Below are 23828 nucleotides of genomic sequence, written 5' to 3' on the forward strand. Positions count from 1 at the left end.
CATAGACTAACACTACTCATAAATTCATCACTGCACATAGACTCAACACTGCCACGATTCACTGCGTGCGTCGGGAAATAAGTTAAACGTACCCTATAAACATTCAGTTTCAGTTTCATTTATTAGGCTTTACCCTGTGAGCCATTGGGCTCTTGATTTTGGTTCAACCGCAACAAACAATAAAATTACAAGATACACCTAAAATTAATTGTACACAAATCTAAACATCACATACGTAAACAATAAAATCCCACGAAAAAAAAGCACAACCCGTCCGTCCATGCTGCGTACAAAAAGTGCAAAGAATTCCATTTCGATGTTTGATCCCAATAACAATCATAATACAATACAGATAACAATTTAAAGTATAAATCTATAATAAATAAAAAAGAAATTGCTCCAGCTCAAACACCCAGGGGCTATCCAACCCTCTTTTACCAGGCCCCGCTATTCTGACCGGCCCATTTAAAACTCTGTACAAAAGTGGCCCACCTGCTCTCGAACTCCCCTAAACTCCTTTTCCCAAAATATTACGTCTCAAATGCTCCATGCTCGCCCATTGCGCTGTGCCACTGCTTCTATGAAGGGGTTGACCTCATGATCCTTCCAGTTAACCAGTTACAGTCTTCCTGGCTATGATGACGATGATGTAAAAGGTCTACGAGCAGGGCGCGTCGATGTCTCGTTCCATGCCCCGTTTCAGATCCTCCGCCAAGGGGGTCTTTTCTGCCGACGTAGGGGGGGAGGAGGAGGAGGGGTTTTGTGCCACGTGTGGATCGTTAAGGATTTCGCAACATCTGAGGGCACAGCCAGAAATCGATGAGGGCACGATGAGTTTGCACCGTGCCCGGAAGGAGACACCCTGGGGCAGTCCGGTGACACCTGCGGGGAATTCCCGCTCTTCTTGTCACACGTCAACGTGTACGCTCCGTGCGTGATTTTTTTTCGTGTCAAACTGGACGTAGCCGCGCGGTGGTGGTATTCATGTTTTTTTAATGGGTAAATCGTGGAACAGCCACGCGGATTCGCACAGACGGGAACTTCAATGCACCGCTTACCTGCAAGATTGTTACTCTTAGCAACCGCCCTTTCAAAATCTGCGTACCCGCCTCCTCTCTGAGCTATTCCCTACAGCCGCTCCCCTCTGTCCCCTATATCGCCGCCCCTTTCAGAATACGAGTACTCGCCCCTCTCTGATCTATCTCATGGAAAAAAAATGCAGCCATTTAAAATGCCATAATGATTTGCACGCGTACAAGAGTAACCCAGTTTTGCTCTCCACCATTTCCAAAAAAACAACAACTTTGAAACCCCCACGAAAAAAAAACGATTTCCCCCGGCGAATCTCCGCCAAAATCTAACAAACGTACGACAGAAACAGGTCGACCTGGTTCTTCACTATCGCCTCGACGGGGTGAATTTGAGCCGAGTTAATCGACGCGGTCATGTCCCACGCGTCCACGAAGGCCACGTTCATGCCCTTGAACACATCCAGGGTGATCTCGTTCATCCTGAACGTGCTCCAGTTGTTGAATATCTCGGGGTTGCCGGCGTCTCGCGTGTTGGCCAACTTGACGATGACCCTCGTCTCGGGGCTTCTCAGCAACAGCTTCCTCACGGCCTCGCCAATGTTTCGCATTCGCGTGCGGAAAACCGCCAGCGGGAAGACGGTGAAGTGAGCCCCCAGGCAGATTCCCACCGCCACGTGGCTCCCGCCGGACATTTCGTCGATGCGTCGGGCGATGTGCCGGACGTCTTCCTTGTAGGTGTACGACGCCGTGATGAGCGGGTAGGCGTGGCAGAACCACTCCAGGATGATGTTGTTCTCGTTGTCGATCGCCAACTTCGGTTGATGCGTCCCGGGCTTGTGGAGGTCGAAGCGTTTCAAAGCTGCGCGAGAGAACAGACGAGCGCGTGAATGCACCTCTGCGTCACGCGTTTGGTTGGGCACATTCGTACGCACGTGCCCGAGTGTGCAATAGTGAAGTGGCGGTGCGAAATTAGAACGTTGTATCGACAGCGAGAGAGGTAACAAGTAATAATTGATAATTGGTTCTTTACCCTTCTATCTGGCAACAAAACTGACACCTTTTTACAAGGAGTCATGTTTGCATAGACCACAATACCTGCAGTCATAATGCAAACAAAAAACATAACTCTGATAATGTGCACTGTCCTTGAAGTTGATTGGTCCACACCCGAGACAGCTTTCCTTAGAGCCTAGTCACACATGGGTTGGACCAGATGACGCCAAAAGGCGCACAACTCAAAGACAATGCACCATCAGAGTATGAGAGCTCGGGGCAAGCATCTACACTATGGGAACCCCATTCAATCAACTTCAAGGACAGTGCACATTATCAGAGTAATGTTTTTTGTTTGCATTATGACTGCAGGTATTGTGGTCTATGCAAAGATGTCAGTTTTGTTGCCAGATAGAAGGGTAAAAAACCAATTATCATATTTTTACTGGCAAATGAGGTTCCCAAAGTAATAATTGTAACCGTTCGCACAGCTACAGGCTTTCAGTGTTTAAATGCATGCCTATACAAGTCACCATTCGTCAATGGGGATTCACCTGTGGGATGCTCTGTTCACGTGACATCCCTTATTAATTGGCTGTGTCGGGTGGTGGCGTGTTTAACGACACATTTATATATATGTACGCGATCTAACCCCAACAAAAAACTGTATTATGTTGTGAAGTTAAAAAAGAAGAAAGGGTTACACATATTAGTATATGAACGGTACATTGTGATAGTGTAGTGGTTAGCGCTGCACTGCGCTACGGACCTGGCGGCCAGAGTTCGATTCCCGCTATGAGTTTACCGCGCAGTAGGCTTCATCCATGACAGAGGTTTTTTTAGGTCGCGTAAAATACAAACTTTAAATGTGTAGTGGGTTTAATCTCCAACACACAAACTTTTAAATCCTTTATATTAAGTTCGCTTGCTTGCTTGCTTAGGACCATGCAAATCTTTCGGTCGTTTTTTAACCCACTTCCCGTGATCCAATCGAGCTGACATGTTTGCACACAGACTCGTTGTGCGTGACAATTAATGTTCGTGAAAATGCTTTTCAAAAATTGTACACTTTTAAGGACAATAATATTATAATTAATTACCAATTGCTTAATGGTGCAATGCAATCATCTGACCCATAGGTGGCAGCCATCTCAAGCCAGAGGACGAGAGGACTCTAGCCGCCACGCATATAAAGGATTTATAGTGAAAAACTTTGTTTTTACTGGTTATACTTATTATTGCTGAACTGGTAACGAACTGGCCACGTTTTGTTTACGTGACAAACCTCTTGCTGATTGGGCTGTGTCGGGTGGTGGCGGGTTAAACGACACATTCAGATTCACGCGATCTAACCCCGACAAAGCAAACAAACACAAACAAACCACCGCCTTTGTTACGAACGAACGACGACGAGCACCATCTAGCCGCCCCCTTACCTTTGACGAACTTGTTGAGGTACTCCCAATACTGCCTGATGGTGGAATCTCCAAACAGGTACACCTCCTTGTGCCTCAAGCAGTCGGTGACGTTCGCCGGCGTGTCGAAGCGCCTCATGCCGCACACCGTCGACTGCCAAGCGCCCTTGAAGTAGAAGCCGCTGGGGCTTGGCAATCCTAACCCGGGCACGCACCTCGTTGTCGCGACTCCGACTGGACGCACGTGGAGGGGAAGGGGGGGAGGGGGGGGAGAGGGAGATTGGAGATCCATGTCGCACACTACATCTCACCCAGCACTGCGCAAAATTGTCTGCCTGCTTCCAACGTCATTATGTCCAAGGTGGGTGTTGAAACAAAAAAAAATAACCCGTAAAAACAAAGTTTTTCACTATAAATCCTTTATATGCGTGGCGGCTAGAGTCCTCTCGTCCTCTGGCTTGAGATGGCTGCCACCTATGGGTCAGATGATTGCATGGCAGCATTAAGCAATTGGTAATTAAATATAATATTTTTGTCCTAAAAAGTGTAACATTTTGGAAAAACATTTTCACGAACATTAATTGTCATCGCACAACGAGTCTGTGTGGAAAATGTCAGCTCGATTGGATCACGGGAAGTGGGTTGAAAAACGACCGAAAGATTTGCATGGTCCTAAGCAAGCAAGCGAACTTAATATAAAGGATTTAAAAAGCGTGAGCGGTGCTACGTAACATCGCCCCGGGGATGCGGGAGTCGTCGATATTTTGGAGTGGTAAGTACGGTGCAGTCAATACGGTAACTTTTTAACAGGAGGATAAAAATTGGTAAGGCACTGCCTTACCAACACTTACTTCACCTGGAATGGTACTTTCTACAAACAGAATGAAGGTACCACAATGGGCTCTCCCCTATCACCAGTGGTAGCGAACATTTCCATGGAGAAATTTGAGACAATTGCAATCCAGACATCCACCCGACATCCTTGCTTGTGGGAGAGATACGTAGACGACACGTCTGTTATTTTCTTTGAACCCATCTACGCGAATATACTCTTAGGTTTTTTTCGGTAAAGTCAAGTAGGTAAAAATAAAGAATACAAATTATAGAAATAATAATAGAAATAAAATAATAAATCACGACGTTTCGGAGGCAACACAAGTCTCCGTCATCAGGTGGGACCGTCACAGCTAGACTTACCGAAAGACCCAAGAAAGAATATGCGCTATATGTTGATTCTAAAGGGGGAGGGAAACAATGGAGGACTCCGGAGAAAAATCCATGCGGCCACGGGAAGAGAGACACGGAAACTCCAAATACACAGTGGGCATCATCATTCTGGCGAATTGCCCGATGATGCTGGATGCAATTACCAGCGAAACGTCGTACTACTCAAATTGTAAATGTTGTGGCTTCAACACACCGGTGGGCTAAAGCAGTGAATTATTTGTCTTTGTCAACGTGACACATTTTTACTGATTGGCCGTGTCGGGTGGTGGAGGGTTACGACACATTTATAAATAACGCGATCTAACCCTAAAACGTTGATTATGAATAACATTGGTCGCGAAAGCCTCCTACGTGTTAAAATGATCATCAGGGTCCCCAGATCGAACCCACGAACCTCCTGCACATCAGGCGAGGTAGTCAACATCTTCCTTTACTTCGGGGTGTCTTTTCAGTTGTGGTTGGCCCACGATAGCAGTTGGCGAGAGAGAGAGAATGTGCTGCATACTACTCTTTGATTCATTCGGTAAAGTCACGTAGAAAATAATAACAATAATAATAACGTTTCGTTCGCCACACAAGTGATCGTCCTCAGGTGGGATAGCGATTGCTTGTGTGGCGATCGAAACGTATTGATCTATTATAATTTTTCTACGTCACTTTACCGAAAGAACCACAGAGTATGGATTCCTGCAGTCACGAAAGCCTAATATCAATATGCTGCATAGGTAAAACAAACTTGGTTTTGACTTATGATCGTTATTACATTGGTTGATGTCAAAATGATAACTTACCGTTGCTTGAATTAGCTTGCAACGTGTAGCTTATTGGTATGGGTTCGTGAAGCTGTCCCACTGTGAATGACAACGAAGATTGTGTTAGTGGAGATTGTGCCTCAAAACATGAACAGGCTGGCTCGAAAGTCAGGACACATAGGAGTTGTTAGTTTATAGGGTGGCTCAAAAGTCAGGCACATGACTCTCCTTCCCATAAAATGTATAATTTTAAATAAAGCTGTCTCTTTTGCTTTTCATTAATATGTATTTATTTGTATTTGCTACTCACCTCTCTTACGCTAATCGTTGCGCGCAGTCACAAATGACTTTGCTCGGTCGGTATTAGCCACCGAGATTGTGACGGGGTTCTGTCTTCATTCCTGTGGCTGCCCTATGCCCCCTGTATCGTTCCTATTCTGCTGTAATGGTGCACCGATGCACCACTTTATGCAACCGATCGATCGATTGCACGCGCATCGAGCCTATTTCGCACCACCGTACATAGCAAACCCGTGGCTGATCGGAGGTGCGGTGGAAGGACAACAACGAGTTGCAAACTCAACACCAAACAAGGAATTCCAGAACACGGGCCAGAAGTGAGATTTTTTTCTTTTTTAACAAAATGTGGCTAGAAATATGGGATTTAGTGAAATACACATGAAGTATTAAACATTCATACTGCTATGAAGTGGTATAAAACAATTGCCTAGCGCTATCCAATGTGACAGGGCCAAGAGTGATGAGTGTACAGCGCAGTGTTGCACGTGACATTTTTTCTCTTGTGAATGAAATTGACACTTAAATTCGTTCTTCTTAAACAAAGAAGTGTTTTTTCTGCTTACCCATTCTTCTTCCTTTGCCGCACAAGTGACATGAAGGAGAGAAAGAAACAAAAAATGAACACCACCAACAAGGCCACTGACTTTCCACTCGAGATGCCTCGCCATTCAAACGCGTACCGGAGTCGCAATGGAAAGATGGGGGGAGTCTTAAGAGAAAGCTTTTCCCGTGCCGGCAATCGATCCAACGATGGCCATTATACAGGCTCTATTATGGATGATATTGGCTGCGAAAAGCCTACGTGTTAAAAAGCAAAGCGATCGTGAATCCCATTTGGTGGGCCCACGACGAAACCATCGCAAGCCGACGCTGAGACGGTAGAGATGGTAGAGGGGGTAAAAATCCGATCTTTCCAACCCATCCGATTTCTCACCTGGAGAAGAGCTGGCGCTCCACGGCCGTGAAGAGGCGCGCGTACTTGTTGTACGACGAGTAGCCCTCGAGCGAGTAGCAGGGCAGCTCCCTCGGCTTCGCGCACGACCACGACTCGCTGCGCTCCGCGTCCCCGAAGTCGCACAGCTCGCCGCCTCCCGCCGTCGCGTTCAGGAACACGTGGCAAGGCGGACCGCTGCTTCCGCCCGCCCGACACAAACGTGCCCCAGAAGCTGACCTTGTCGGGCACGGCCTCGCGCACCCTCTCCAGCACAGCGACCTGCTCGCTTGAGTGCACGAGCGCCACCTCGGGACGGCTCTCGCCGGGCCACGAGACGCGGAAGGTCACGAGGTACGTGCCGTCGCCGCGGTCGGTGACCGTGCCCGAGACGGCCGCGCCGAGCCGCGGATTCGAGAGCCTGGCGAGGAGGAAGTCGCCGCCGTGGCGCTTGGGACGCCCCGCGAAGTCGCGCATCTGGACCTCGACGAGGAGGACGTCGCCCACAGTGAACGACGTCCCCGAGTTGCCGTTGATGACCGTGGCGATGCTGTTGGAGGCCGACGAGGCGAAGGTGATGTTCGGCAGCGACGGCAGCGACGGCCGTGGGTTTGCGGGGCGATTGCTTTGCTGATAGTGCAGCTTTGGCGCCACGTGCTTCTGCTGGTCGTTCGTCTTGACGAGGAGAAAAAAAGTAAAACGGGCACATTGTCAGAAACGAGCGATTGTTTTGCATTGTTAGTAAATAGTAGCGAGTGATTTGTGTACGGCGTCTGCAGCCGGTGTGTTAGCTCACCAATGATTAATGACGCGTATAATTGCGCTAGATTTGACTGAAATAACTTCTTTAGAACCGCTTGTCGTTGTGAGTCTGTCCCAGTGGATGAGAGGGTCGCCTCAATGAGCCTTTGGGTCTCAGAAAGGAAAACTCTGCCCCGGTTGTCTGTGTTTATGCACCAAACAGCAGTTCAGAGTTTTACGGCCTTCTTGGAGACGGGTAGGGTGCAGTGCTCGGCAGAGCTGCCGCCTACCGACTCCACAGTCTTACTGGGCGACGTCAATGCTCACGTGGGAAGCCATGCAGATGCCTGGAGAGGCGTGATTGGAAGGAATGGTTCCCCTGATCTGAGATGTTATTGGAATGGTGCGCTTGTCACGGAATGTCAATAACAAACACCGCGTTCGAACACAAGGATGCTCATGAGTGTACTTGGTACCAGAGCACCTTGAGCCGAAGGTCACTGATTGACTTTATAGTTGTATCATCGGACCTAAGTCCGTATGTTCTGGACACTCGGATGAGGAGAGGGGCAGAGCTGTCGACTGATCACCACCTGGTGGTAAGTTAGATCCGACGCTTTTGGGGCACCGACCAGATAGACGTGGAAGCCCCAACCGAATAGTGCCGGGTTTTCTGGGAACGTCTGGCGGAAGACCCGGTGCAGAAATATTTGAACTTCCACCTCCGGGAAAAGTTCTCCTGCACTCCAGGGGAGGTCATGGACATTGATTCCGAGTGGACAATGTTCAGAACCTCGATTATGGATGCAGCTGCGAAAAGCTGTGGCCTGAAGGCAGTTGGTGCCTGTCATGGCGGCAACCCTAGGACCTGCTGGTGGCCTCCGGTGGTGAGGGAAGCTCCCAAGTTGAAGGAGGACGCTTTCCGATTGAGAGGCACCGGCCTGCCAAGAGGACGACAGTGGTTGCAGTCGCTGAAGAGAAAGCCCCGGGGCATGGGAGGAGTTGGGAGAGGCCACGGAGAGGGCCTCAAAGATGTCCTGGCAAAACCATCCAACGCCTTGAAGGGATCGATGGTACGTGGCCCAGGCAGTAAGGGTGGCGGTGTAACATCGACCTCAACTGAGAAGGTAGTGGGGAGGTGGAAGGGACAATTTGAGGCACTCACTCAACCAGGTGGACGTGCCCTCCTCTCAGGAGGCAGCAGAGGTCGCAAATGGGTTTTGATTCCTTACCCGTACCCGGCCGCACCAGGGTCGCAAACGGGTACCCGTACCCTACCCGATACCCGGCCAGGTACGGGTAGCCGGGTATCGGGTACCCGATTACGACCTCTGGGATGAAGCCATGTTGCAGGCGTGGGTGGGTTGATTCTAGGAACTTGAATTGTGAGAAGAGACAAGACGTTGGGAAATGAGTGACAAACGGTTACTCACCAGTGACTCACGGCCTTCTCACTCATTGGTTGGGGTGAGTCACGTGCGGCTATCCGTACCCGGCCGGGTACGGGTACGGGTAGCCGGGTATCCACGTCTTCCTGTACCACATCACTCCATCTCTTCTCTAGCCCAGTGCCGCTGCCCGTTTAGCCCCCTCGATCCGGCCGAACAAAAGCTGTTTATGCATGCGGTGGCTGGGCATGCGGGCTACATGACCCAGCCAACGCAGCCTTGCCTGCCGGAGGAACTCACCGATGGGACTTTGCCCAGATGTTTCAAGGATTTGTGAGCTCCTCACTCAATTCAGCCTGGTTAAACCCAGGATGGAGCGTAGGTAGGCCAGCCTAAATGTTTCTAACCGGTGAAGATGCTCCATTATGGGGGTCCACGTTTCGCAGGTTTAGAGAAGGGAGGGAATGACTGTGGCCCAGAAGACCTGAAGCTTCGTGCGGAGCGACAGACCAGGTAGCTTCCACACAGCGTTACAGCAACCGATGAAAATATATTGCCGCTCGACTGATTCAGAGTGAGACCTCTGCTGTTAAAATGCAGCCGGTCATAAGCACACTGCCCAGGTATGGGAAACTCTCCACACTCTCCAAAACTGCCCCATCACCGATTGGGAGTTGTGTGGGTGGAGTGTCCAATGGTACAAAATACCCAGGCAGGTGCTTACTTTTGGTGGGGCTGATGGTAAGGCCCCACCTCTTACTGGCACACTCCAGTCTCAGCAGCAGCGTCTCCAACTCCTCCTCTGAATGAGCAGCTATTACCAAATCATCAGCATACATAATGTGGTTGACCAATAGGGAGCCATCCCTTGATCGCACCCGGGCATCGATCAGCCTCCCATTATATCTGTACCAAATGTAAATTCCCTCGTTACAGCTATTTAAGGCTTCACGAACTTCGTGGTCAAAATAGATGTTAAATAATGTGGGAGCCAGAGGACATCCCTTTTGCACCCCAAGGTGTACAGGGAATGGCTCTGACTCCCGGCCACGTAGTTTTACCCGGGCCCACTCACCATCATGAAGGCCCTTAATGATCGTGAGCAGAGGGTCAGGGACTCCGAAAGCACGAAGAACAACCCAGAGCCCAGGCCTACTGATGGTATCATAGGCAATCTACACTACACAGTACACACACTATGCTACACACGACACTATAATACACTGCACTATACATTACACTACTATACACTACAGTACTATAAACTACACTACACTACTATGCACTGCACTACACACTACTATACACTACACTACTATACACTGCCCTACAATACACTACACTACTATATACTACACTACGAAACACTGCTATACACTACATCACTCGCGTAAATTGAAAACTAATTTCAACAGAAGTGCTTTTTGTGTGTAGTTTGTTGTCTTTCCCTCGCACCTCCGAGTAGCCACAGTTGGTACGTTTCTGTGGTGCGAAAGAAGTCCAACATAGGTACGTACGCTATGCGTCCAACAACGTACCTTTAAGAATCTCGAGGATAGGAAAATCATGACCAGAAATGACATAAACACAACGACGGCCGCCTTTATTTTCGGGCCCATGACACTCTCTGGATGATCTGCCGTTCAATCTTCCCTGCAAATTTGAAATTCAAACAAACAAAAGAATGTGTTAGACACTATAGGCGAACCCTACAAAAAAAGGCAACACCGAACAACAACTTTGTTGAGTTTAACATGCAGCAGCAGCAGGAGGCTTTCGCGACAAATATTGCCCGCATGCAATGAAGATCGACACCCGTTTCTTCAATACTGAATCTTATGGCGGGACACCGGGGTCCCGAATAAACGGAAGTCAAAATCGTAATTAATGAATTATTTTTTTGGTTCTTTCGTTAAAGTCGCGTAGAAAATAAAATAATAGAATACGACGTTTCGGTTGCAACACAAGCAACCATCATCAGGTAAGAATGAATGATAAAACACAGACTAGGGAACAGCATAGGCAGACAGACATGCAGAGCGAGACACACACCAAGACAAACAGAGTAATTCCTGCAGTCACAAAAGCTTCGAATCTAGTTTAATGAATTTATGTTTGGTGACTCCGTCCCACACCGCGTGACACAAACGACACGACCCCATCAGAAATCGATCCTCTCGTTCTTCACCAAGTGCCCGTCGTTGCCAAAATTGCCGTAGTCGCAAACAAAACTTTGAAACGTCCATTGGCGCATCGTGTAGAGCTCGTCGAGAGGAGGAATAGATGGCCGTATCGTTCGCCTTTGACGGACATAAAATTACGTCGCAACGCAGTTTATGCGAGAGCCCCGGGGGGCTTATGTGACCCCGGGGTCCCGCCATAAGGTTCATATTATTGAGAGCCTTAAGTGTCGACACGAAAACTGCCTTCAAGCACGGCTGGTGTCTCTTCTCCAAGCATCCCTATCCACCCCGTGCTTCCCCTTTTCATATCCCTCGAGCCTCCAACTTTCCCGAAGGTTCCCCAAAGCCGCCCCCCCACTCCCATCGTTTCCCGCCCTTTGCGTTGGTCATCTTTCCTCCAATCCCTTAATATTCTCTGTTTCTAGCCAATCCCCTTCCAAGGCCTCTCTCTTCAAACCCCTCCCACCCCCCTACTACGTCATCCACCCCACATGGTCCCCACCAGATTAGGGGCACCAATCAGAGGCCTCGGTTCGCTTCGTGACCTGCCCGTTGGTGCATCGGCCGTTGCACATATATGAGAAGGTTTTGTCGGTAAAGATCGCGAAAATGTAAATGTTGTGTCGTTAAACCCCCCCCGCCACCACCACCACCACCGCCAGACAGGACCAATTAGTAATGAGTTTGTGACTTGCAGGCAAAACGTTGTGCCAAATTCGTTAACTAGTTTAAGACCGAAACAAGAGGGAGGAGGATGTCTCCACAACTATGGCGGTCCGCCTGATGATGCTGGATGTTGTTGTTGTTATAATTACCGGTGAAACGTCACAGCTACTCCAATTGTAAATGTTGCAGTGGGTTTACTCACAACAAGCTGGTTTATTACTGTACTGGTATACTACACTATACACTTTACACAATACACTACTATACACAACACTATACACTACACTATGCGCTACACTATATACTACACTACTATAGACTACACTACACACAACACTAAACACTGCACTATACATTACACTACTATAGACTACACTACTATGCACCACACTATAATTGCAAATGTTGTAGTGGGTTTACTCTCCTACACACAACAATGCGGTTTATTGCTGTACTAGTATGTATACTACACTATACACTAGACCATACGCTACTATACATTACTATGCTTTACACTACTATACTATACACTACACTATACACTACACTATAGTTTAACACGTCGGCTTTCGACACCAATATTATCCATGATACAGTTTTTTTTAAAGATCGCGTAAATATATAAATGTGTCGTTAAACCCGCCATCACCCGACACAGCCAACTAGTAAGGGTTGTCACGTAAACAGAACGTGCCAATTCGTCACTTGTACAGCACTAGTGTATAGTGTAGTGTATTGTGGTGCAGTGTAGTGTATAGTGTAGTGTATAGTGGTGCAGTGTAGTGTATAGTGGTGTAGTGTATAGTGGTGTAGTGTATAGTGGTATAGTGTAGTGTATAGTGGTGTAGTGTATAGTGTAGTGTATAGTGGTGTAGTGTAGTGTATAGTGGTGTAGTGTAGTGTATAGTGGTGTAGTGTATAGTGGTGTAGTGTATAGTGGTGTAGTGTATAGTACAGCACACCGGTTGTGTGTTGGAGAGCCAAATCCCGCGACATTTACAATATGTATTCTTAGGTTTTTTCGATAAAGTCACGTAGGTAAAACATCAAAATTAATAAAAATAAAATAAAATAATTTTATTTTTTATTAATTTTGATGTTTTATTTTTATTAATTTTGATGTTTTACCTACGTGACTTTACCGAAAAAACCTAAGAATATGAATCCTTGCAGTCACGAAAGCTTCAAATCTAGAATTTACAATCTGAGTGCCGTGACGTTTCGCCGGCAATTACAAACCGGCATCATCAGGTGGACAGCCATGATGTGCGCAGAAATCCTCCATCTTGTTGCGTTCCTCAAATAGTTGGGTAGATGTGAACACGTCACTCGTGAGCCCTTCACGTCAAGTGTGGGTTGGGTGTGGGATTAATGAATGCGTAAACATCTGCAACGGGCGTCCGTTGCCGGGGTTGGGTTATTCACACGGCAAGTCGGCGAACATTACGCACGCGGATTTGTTCTCGTATCTCCTGCCGCTTGCGTGCACTAATCACAGCAGAACCGTCTGTTCACAGGTGACCCCCGTCTGAGTGTGGTGACCCGGCACGCATTACACTGTGTAACAAACATATATGTATCATGTTTTTGTTCCTCGATAGTAAGTGTTATTTCCTAATTGCTTATGCCTTAAAAGTGCAGAAAATGGATACTATTCCCCACAAAGTTTGCTTTATATTCTTGGTTCTTTCGGTAAAGTCACGTAGAAGGGAAATAATAAAATCATATAAAACAACGTTTCGACTGCAACACAAGCAATCATCATCATCATCATGTGTGAAATCCACAGCAAGAAAATCCACAGCAAGAAATACAAATTTCTTGCTGTGGATTTCACACCTGATGATGATTGCTTGTGTTGCAGTCGAAACGTCTTGAGAATTTTTATTGTTTTATATTTATATTATTTTATTATTTCCTTTCTACATGACTTACCGAAAGAACCAAGAATATAAATCCCTGCAGTCACGAAAGCTTTAAATCAAAGTTTGCTTTTGTGACCAGGACAGTGATAATTTGAAATGTGCCTATTTTCAGTGAGAAAATGTGGTGTGCAATTGTGTCATTCTTTCACATCAAGTCCTGGTCACAAAAGCAAAGTTTGTAGGGAATAAGTCATTTTCTGTACTTTTGAAGCATAAGCAATTAGGAAATAAGACTTATTACCCAGGAACAAAAATCGTGTTATTAATGGAGTGGATTATTAACTTTGCTTTTGTATCCTGGTCACAAAAGCAACGTTTGTGCGGAATAATAGCCATTTTATGCACTTTGGAGGCATAAGCAATTAATAATATAAACGCCCAACTTTATCTGTGATGAACACTGCACTTCCCGTTGTTTTCCTGCAGGGGGCGCTGCAAACATACACGCCCGATGCATAAACGACGGATGTGCAGGGACAGACGTTCGATTACGTTGGAATCGATCTGCAGACGACGGCCTTCTCGCAAAGCCAGAAACTCTATGTCGCCTTATACAGGTAGGAACAGCAGGTTCCACACCAGAGGTCGCAAACGGGTTTTGATTCCTTACCCGTACCCGGCCGCACCAGGGTCGCAAACGGGTACCCGTACCCGGCCGTACCCGTACCCTACCCGTACCCGGCCGGGTACGGGTAGGGTACGGGTATCGGGTACCCGATTGCGACCTCTGGGATGAAGCCACGTTGCAGGCGCGGGTGGGTTGATTCTAGGAACTTGAATTGTGAGAAGAGACAAGACGTTGGGAAATGAGTGACAAACAGTTACTCACCAGTGACTCACGGTCTACCTGGCTACCCGTACCCGGCCGCACCAGGGTCGCAAACGGGTACCCGTACCCGGCCGGGTACGGGTAGCCGGGTATCGGGTTGTGACCTCTGTTCCACACTGCCCACCAGGGATTATCTGTCTGTCTGTCGTGCATAGCCACGCCCTCGATTTGTATTTCATAGAGCGCTTCGGGCGGGCTCAGCACCACGTGACGCGCCGCCCCACGCAGCTTGCGCCGCGTGACACGGATCACACGAATGCGGAGTGGGCTACCTGCCCACTCCGAAAGACACGTTCAGTTCAATCGATAAGGCCCTTATTAATGTAGTGGTGGTGTTGGCGTGCGCCGACAGTGATGGATCACGGGGCGCGGGGTTGGGCACGCGATGTGGGCGTGGTATGGAAGCGCGCGCGGGTGGTGAGGCGCGCTGACACAAGGTGGGAAAAGAGGATCGTAGCCAGCACGCAGTGATTGGTCAAATAGGAGGAGTGCTCTCAGCGACGTCCGCAGGAGGGGCATAAAGGGGGACGCGCAAGAGCACTCGGGGTTGCTGTTAACCAGTTGAAGACCGAAGACGGAGTGGAGAAGGTAGTGGCTCGAGACCCCTAGTCCCGCCGTCCTTGTAAGGACCGGGGCCCTGTGTGGCTCGGAGCCGAGACTGGGGAACCCGTAGTCCGACGCCCGTGTGGGTCGGGACGGTGGTACCCAGAGCCGAGACGGACACCAATACTTCTGTGTTGCCGAAGGCAAAAGCATACGTCAATAGATTCGTCGGCAATATTAAATTTTTAACGAAATGTTTTGAAACAAGGGGGTGTGAGTGCGTGCGTGCGTTCTTTGTGGGAGAGCGTATTTTGGCTCCGCTTGAATTAATTCTTAAGCGAGATTCTATGACAAAGGAACAGGTTTGACACGATATTCTCTCTCTGTAAACGTGTAGATTCGTGATAAGGAAAAGTTTAGTTTGCCTCGACGAATTTATTGGTCGTATATACGATAAAAAATAGAAAAAAAAATCTAAGGCACTTATAATTGACTTATTCTAATCACGCGATTAGCCGCGATGCCTTTACGGCCAGTTGACGATTCATACTTCATAATTGGTCTTCTTACGATTGGCTAGGGTTGATTCCATTGTGTGAGTGCGTGGGATTGTCTCCTTGGTAAATTCTTGTATTTAAACAGACGCCGTCGTGACTTTGTGAGTGTGGGGGAGAGAATACGAACGGCTTTCTCTCTCCGCTGCTAGATGAGCGGCGTCGGCCCGATGTTGTCCTTGGAGAGGCTTGGTCGCTAGGTGGCGCCAGGTGGCCCCGGTGGGGCTCGGCACGGGCAGGCCAGGCGGGCACCCGCCTTTGTAGCGCTGGCGGCGCGGTGGTGCTCGTTCACTCGTACGCTGGTGGCTGGCACCTTTGTGCTCGGGGTGATGGACGACGCGGCTGTGCGCGCTCGCCAGCTCCGGGTGCTCTGGCGATGAACGATGCTCTCGTTCGTTGCTGGGTTGACGTTGGGTTGACGTTGGGTTGACGTTGGGTTGACGTTGGGTGTCTTCGCTATTGCTCGAGAATGATAACTGAAATCTCCGTCAGTTTCACTCGCACCTCGGCGGCTCGGTGTAGCGGTGGTGCAGACCCCTGCTTGGCTTAGCGCGAGCCCCTCCATACTTGCTGATTTTGCTGAGTCTTCTGTGTCGGTGGCGATGGTGTTGAGATGCTGAGATGATGATGGTGGCGCTCCTCCGTTGGTGGTGATGAGCGAGATACTCGATGTATGCCTGGGTCTCCATTTTTATCTGAATTTCCTCCCTTGTGTCTTTTGCGAGAGAAACAAGTATAACCCGTAAAAACAAAGTTTTTCACTCTAAATCCTTTATATGCGTGGCGGCTAGAGTCCTCTCGTCCTCTGGCTTGAGATGGCTGCCACCTATGGGTCAGATGATTGTCTGCCAGTATTAAGCAATTGGTAATTAAATATTTAATTTGTTTTCCCTAAACAGTGTTTAAATTTTTGGAGAAAATTTCACGAAAATTAATTGTCACACACACAACGAGTCTGTGTGCAAAATGTCAGCTCGATTGGATCACGGGAAGTGGGTTAAAAAACGACCGAAAGATTTGCACGGTCCTAAGCAAGCAAGCAAGTGAACTTAATATAAACGATTTAAAAATAAGGGAATTACTAATAAAAGCTCCTATTGTAGGCTGCAGTTTTATCACGTCGGTTTGTTTTTTGCTGAGTTTCAAATTGTACCGTTAAGGAAAACCTTTAAAACGGTGGGTTAGTGGCATGCTATGTTTTACAGGTAGAAACAACAGGTTCCACAATTCCCACCAGGGATTATCTGTCTGTCGTGCATATTTGTCTCGTGCACGAATGCGCTATCCAACCAAGTTCCTACCTGCCTACTCCAAAAGAACGTGTTCTCTATCCCGCAATCCCAAACCGGTGAAAGTCCAGAGAGGTTTCATTTCAAAACTTAAAAACAGCATCAGGTGCTTGCGTGAATGCGTCGTTTGTGTGAAAATTGTGACTTTCCTGGCCGAAGGCCCGTGAATGGTTTTGAGGGGCGCCATAGGCCCCCTAAAACAACCTAGTTAAGAAATAACACTTACTACTCGAACAAAAATCGTGTTATTAATGGAGTGGATTAATAATAATAATAGTACAATTTGTAACGCGCGCAAATTTGCAGACGTAGTGGCCGCAACTCAGAGGCGCGGAGCCAAGCTCAGAGTCGCTCAAAAGCACGTGGGTTGTAGAGGTGAGTTAGTAAGTGTCTCTTGAAGGAGGCGATTGAGGTGATGCTGCGAATGTGCAGAGGGATATCGTCCAGACTGTTGGGGCTGCCACCGAGAAGCGGCGCATAGACACGATGACCATCCTGGATCTTGGTATCAAGAGGAAGTCGTGAGTGGCGCTGCGCAAGGCATCTGCCGTGTGCTGAAAGTTGTCAATAATGAAGAAAGATACGGCGGGCAGGTGGATATGAAGGCTTTGTGGCAGAGGCAGGCGGTCTTGTATGTGACCCTACTGGCGATGGGGAGCCAGTAACAACTTTGTTTTTGTGTCCTGGTCACAAAAGCAAAGTTTGTGGGGGAATAATATCCATCTTTAAGAACTTGAGGCAAAGGCAATTAGGAAATAACAGTTACTACCCAGGAACAAAAATCCTGTTACACACTGTGATCATATCCATCCAACGCACGAGGATTGTAAAGGGGAGGAGAATGGGGTTGGCAGCGGTCGGGGTGACTGCAGGGAGACCGGCGAGAGCCTTTCCTCCAATCTCGCCGCCTGAGATTGGAGAGGGGGGGGGGGGGTCAAGGTTCCACCCTTTGAGCCTTCGAACGCTCTCAACGTTTCGCCCGCAGGTGCTGTTTTAATATAGAAGTCTTTTTTTGGGGGGGGCGGGGGGGGGGGGGCTTGATCGCGTAGGTATACAAATGTTGTGTCGTTGAAAACCCTGCCATCACCCGACACAGCCAGTTAGTAAGGGTTGTGTCACGTAAACAGAATGTGCCAATTCGTCACTAGTACAGCACTCGTGTATAGTGTAGTGTATAATGTAGTGTATAGTGCGGTGTAGTGTGTAGTACTGTAGTGTATAGTGGTGTAGTGTATAATGTAGTGTAGTAGTGTATAGTGTAATGTATAGTATATAGTAGTGTAGTGTAGTATATAGTACATTGTAGTGTGGTGTGTAGTGTATAGTGTAGTGTATAATGTAGTGTATAGTGTAGTGTATAATGTAGTGTATAGTGCGGTGTAGTGTGTAGTACTGTAGTGTATAGTGGTGTAGTGTATAATGTAGTGTAGTAGTGTGTAGTGTATAGTGTAGTGTATAGTACGGTGAGTAGTGTAGTGTATAGTGTAGTGTATAGTGGTGCAGTGTATAGTGGTGCAGTGTATAGTAGTGCAGTGTATAGTGTAGTAAATAGTATAGAAGTGTAGTGGTTTAGTGTATAGTAGTGTATAGTGTATAATAGTGTAGTGTATAGTATCGTGTATAGTGGTGTTTGGCCCCCCGAGGGGAATTGTTCCTCAGAGTGGAAGATGCCAACCCACCAACTCTGTGGTGGAGCAAGGAAAGTTAGTGAACGCAGCGAGTGACCGTCTTCCAATATCGATCTCCCGGTCTCCAGAATAACGACACACAAAGACAAAGATCCCCCGTGTAGCCTGTAACACAGGGGTCGGGAACCTTTTGACTGGGAGAGCCATAAAAGCCAAATATTTCTAAATATATTGCATTGAGAGCCATATAGTATTTTTAACGTCTAATAAATTAAATATGTATCACTTTTAATGCGACTTCTGGTGCCGCGTGGTTTTGCTGATGGCCTTGTAGTCTGGTTCATACGTGGTGAGGTTGAGCTTCGTGCAGGCGTTGAGGACCCGTGAAATTTATCTTCAAAACTAATTTCTGTTTACTTTAAAATTACACAGTATTATTAAGCAATATTACAACTATTTTAAAATCAGTTCCAAACTGATTTTTGTATTTATTTTTCAACTCAAAATTGTCTGGGAGCCATATGCCGTCACCAGAAGAGCCATATATGGCTCGCGAGCCATAGGTTCCCGACCGCTGCTGTAACAGATTATTGTGGGGCAAGTGCTCACTCACCCACCCACCCACTCACCCACGCAAACTCACCTAGACTCACTCATTCAACCACACTCACACTCACCCACACTCACCCACCACTCATTCACTTGACCAACCTGATTGTGAAAGTTGTGGTCGGTGTCTCTGCATCTACATCAGCAGCACCTAGGACAAGACGAAAAGAAGACCAATTTAGTCACACTCATTCACTCACTCTCGTATTCACTCACATTCATTCACTAACTCACTCACCCAACAACAACAACCGCCATTCTCAACTAAGTGGGAGTGACGTCCCCACGACGCTTGTGCCAGGCCATGTGCACGTTGAGGCTCAGCGAAGTGTCGAACGCCCGCTGGCAGGAGGTCACGGGGCAGACCCAGATGGGACTGTTCGACTGACTGAGACGACTGGCTGATACACCACCTGTGCCCCCTACTGTACCAACTTACTGTGCTTTAGCCATCCGGTGCTCCGCTCGTTGTTGTGAGCGTCGCTCATTCGCCCTCCGTTGTTGCTGGAGGGCGACTGCCTAAAACTGCCCAGTAGCGTCCTTCACGAGCCTCCTCCACAGAGGCCGATCTTGACACCGCTGGTACCAGTCATCGGCAAGTCCACTCAGCTCCACATCATCCTGTACCATATACTCCATCTCTTCTCTAGCCCATGCCGCACCCGTTTAGCCCACAGTAGCCTGGGGCTTACAGCTTCCACACCACACCGCTACGCTCCAACGCCCCCTTCATTATTTTGTTCAGAAAAGCCACTCCCTGTTGTTTGGCAATCTCATGCCCCGAGTAGAAGACTATCCACCCCTGGCCTCCGGCACAAGCGTATTAATACACAATTTAATCGTGTTTTTAATCACACCCACACACACCCACACTCAACCACACCCACCCACACTCACCCACTCACACTCACCCACTCACACACTCACTCACCCTCACCCACACTCATTCACTTACTCACCCACACTGGCCCACTCACTCACCCAGACTCACCCACACTCACCCCATACACACCGAAACTCACCCACCAATACCAACCCACACTCACTCACCGAGACTCGCCCACTCACACTCACCGAGACTCACCCACAACAACAACCGCCATTCGCCACTAAGTGGTGGTGACGTCACCACGACGCTTGTGCCAGGCCAAGTGCACCTTGAGGCCACGTGAAGTGTCGAACGCCCGCTGGCAAGAGGTCACGGGGCAGACCCAGCAGGTGCCACGGGTCGACTGAGTGAGATGACTGAGATGACTGGCTGATGCACCACCTGTGCCCCCTACTGTGCCAAATTGCTGGGAAGAGATTTTTTTTCTGTTGGCTTTGCACGAATCAATGCCGCCTTAGTCGGTATGTGCGCTCGCTTCTGACGAATCACATCCGTCATTAAACGATATGGTCCAGTTGCCGCTTGTTCGATCCGGGAGTCGTAAATTCTACCGGTGTCAATAGTGACACACAGACACACTATCACCATCACCACTACCACCATCATCACCACTAGCACCACCATCACGACTACAACCACAATCACCACTACCAGCATGCACTATAGACCTCCCGGTCTCAATAGTGACAACAACACGCCTGTCTGCTTTTGTCTCCCTAGTGGTTATGTATACGCACCGTAGCAGGTAACTCAATAGAGGCTGAGTCGACCTAGGGGAGGCCCAGGACCGGTTCAGATAATCGTCACCGATGTTGGCCGTGAGCGGGAATCAAACTCTGGCCGGCGGTGTCATAGCGCAGCGTAGAGCTAACCACTACACTACCGCTCCCACTGACCCACAATCACTCACTCACTTACCCACTCACACACCCACCCACACTCATTCACTCACTCACACCCAACCACTCATTCAATCACACCACATTAGCCCACACACACTAATTTACTCACTCACTCACTTGCCCTCACCCACGTATCCACACTCACCCACAGTCATTCACTCACACTCAATTTAAAGCTTTCGTGACTGCAGGGATTCATCTTCTTGGTTCTTTCGGTAAAGTCACGTAGAAGGAAAATAATAAAAATAAAACATAATATGTTTTATTTTTATTATTCTGTCAAGTAGACAGACTGTCTACTTGACAGATCTGTTCTCCACCTGAAGACGGCTGCTTGCGTTGTGGCCGAAACGTCGTGAGAATTATTTTATTATGTTTTATTTTTATTTTTTTATTATTTTCCTTCTACGTGACTTTACCGAAAGAACAAAGAAGATCACTCACACTCATTCACTTAATCACTCACTCACCCTCTCACGCACACTCATTCACCCACTCACCCTCTCACCCACACTCACTCACCCACTCACTACACTCTTCCACCCTCACACACACTCATTCACTAACTCACTCGCCACACTCTTCCACCCTCATACACTCGCTTGACCAACCTAAACGCGATGTTTGCAGTCCACTCCAGCTCCCACGCCGGACTCAATAGACGTGACAATAAGATCGTGTGTGTAAATATATCCCCGATCGTTCAAAGTTCTCCTTAGAAAGCGTTTCACCTGCCCAAACTCTTCATAAAAAGCAGTCAACAAAGTTAACAACTTCGGACGGCCGATTACCGTTCACTTTCAAGTTTTACGAGGAAAGCGTCCAATACGCAAAAATGCACGCGCAGAGACTCTTTGAGTTTTTTGAAAGCTATTAACAGCAAAGGAGTCATGTTTGCATTGACCACAATACCTGCGGTCGGAATGCAAACAAAAAACACAACTCTGATAATGATATGCACTGTCCTTGAAACTGATTGGTCCACACCCGAGACAACTTTTCTTAGAGCCTTGTCTCACATGGTGTTGGACCAGATGACGCCAAAAGGCGCACAACAACAAAAAAAGTGTCATTTTTGTTGCCAGATAAGGTAAAAAAAACAACATAATGACTTGGAGAAGATCTGCAAAGAGGAGTGGGACAAAATCCCTCCTGAGATGTGTGCAAACCTGGTGGCCAACTACAAGAAAGGTCTGACCTCTGATTGCCAACAAGGGTTTTGCCACCAAGTACTAAGTCATGTTTTGCAGAGGGGGTCAAATACTTATTTTCCTCATTCAAATGCAAATCAATTTATAACATATTTGACATGTGCTTTTCTGGATTTTGTGGTTGTTATTCTGTCTCTCACTGTTCAAATAAACCTACCATTAAAATTATAGACTGATCATTTCTTTGTCAGTGGGCAAACGTACAAAATCAACAGGGGATCAAATACTTTTTTCCCTCACTGTACTTGACGTGGTTTTTAAATCCTTTATATTAAGTTCGCTTGCTTGCTTGCTTGCGTGCTTGCTTGCTTGCTTACGACCGTGCACATCTTTCGGTCGTTTTTTAACCCACTTCCCGTGATCCAATCGAGCTGACATTTTGCACACAGACTCGTTGTGCGTGACAATTGATGTTCGTGAAAATTTTTTCCAAAATGTTACACTGTTTAGGGAAAACAAATTAAATATTTAATTACCAATTGCTTAATACTGCACACAATCATCTGACCCATAGGTGGCAGCCATCTCAAGCCAGAGGACGAGAGGACTCTAGCCGCCACGCATATAAAGGATTTAGAGTGAAAAACTTTGTTTTTACGGGTTATACTTATTTCTCATTCATTCTCACCCGACCATGGCTGCTTGCGTTGCGATCGAAACGGCGCATTCCATTGCTTGATTATATTTCATTTTCCACGTGACTTTACCGAAAGAACCGACGAGTAGCTCCTGCATGTCACGAAAGCTTCGAATCTCGTTTGAATGTTTCGTTAAACCGGCCATCAACCGAAGCTGCAATTTAGTAAGCTTACAGCCTCTTACCGGTGTTCAAAGGACGTGGTGCAGATGACGATCATGCACCGATGGAAGACATCGATTCAGACGTCTCAACGAATGTTGAGTGTGCGGTGCGGTTACGGAGGGTCGCCGACTCGCGAACTTCCAGAGTTGTGAAACACTCAGCCACTCACTCATTCACTGACTCACTCACTCACTCAGCCACTCACTCATTCACTGACTCACCCACTCACTCATTCACTCACTCAGCCACTCACACTCATTCACTGACTCACCCACTCACACTCATTCACTCACTGACTCACCCACTCACACTCATTCACTCACTCACTCACTCACCATCCCACACTCATTCACTCACTCACCAACTCACTGACACTTATTAATTCACTCACTGACACATTTATTTCTGGCCTAGACTTTTGCAGCTGTTTTAGACTAATTTCAGGGTGCTGATTCCAAATCTGATCTCAGATTTGCTCTATCACATTATTTGTATGCTATCGGCATACCCCATTTTCATTGATTTTACCCGAAATTAACTCTGTCCACTTATGATTGCAAGTTGTTGCGAGTCAGTGACTGCTTTAGTGTTAAAATATGGTGCTGTATTTTTATGATAGTGTGTTTATAATATCATTTTATGTAGATATCCACATTTATTTAATATTTTTCTTCTGCAGTTTTTTATTGAAAATGCAATATTTGATATCTCAAAAACCTGATGTGATAGACAAAAACTGATGCCAGATTTAGAATCGGCACCCTAACATTACCTTCAAACCGTTGGAATTACCTTATGCCAGAAAAAGTGTGTTGACCAGTGTTATCAGAGTTGTGTTTGTTGTTTGCATTCCGACCGCAGGTATTGTGGTCAATGCAAACACGACTCCTTGTACAAAAGGTGTCAGTTTTGTTGCCAGATAAAAGGGTTAAAGAAACAATTATCCAAACGTGAACAGTCCAGAGAATTTGCATCGGGTTCTGGAGACCGCAACATAGAAGATTCCAGGCACTTTGAGGT

At 47.4% G+C, this 23828-nt stretch overlaps 1 pseudogene; it reads right to left on the reverse strand.

Annotated features, from left to right (window-relative positions):
• Window positions 1-204: 204 nt before the first annotated feature.
• Window positions 205-23828, reverse strand: part of LOC133359656 (NXPE family member 3-like) — a 31545-nt pseudogene continuing 7921 nt past the window's right edge.

This window comes from Lethenteron reissneri, chromosome 65 (assembly GCF_015708825.2).
Source record: "Lethenteron reissneri isolate LAM-NWPU_2019-01 chromosome 65, ASM1570882v1, whole genome shotgun sequence".
NCBI classification, from domain to species: domain Eukaryota; kingdom Metazoa; phylum Chordata; class Hyperoartia; order Petromyzontiformes; family Petromyzontidae; genus Lethenteron; species Lethenteron reissneri.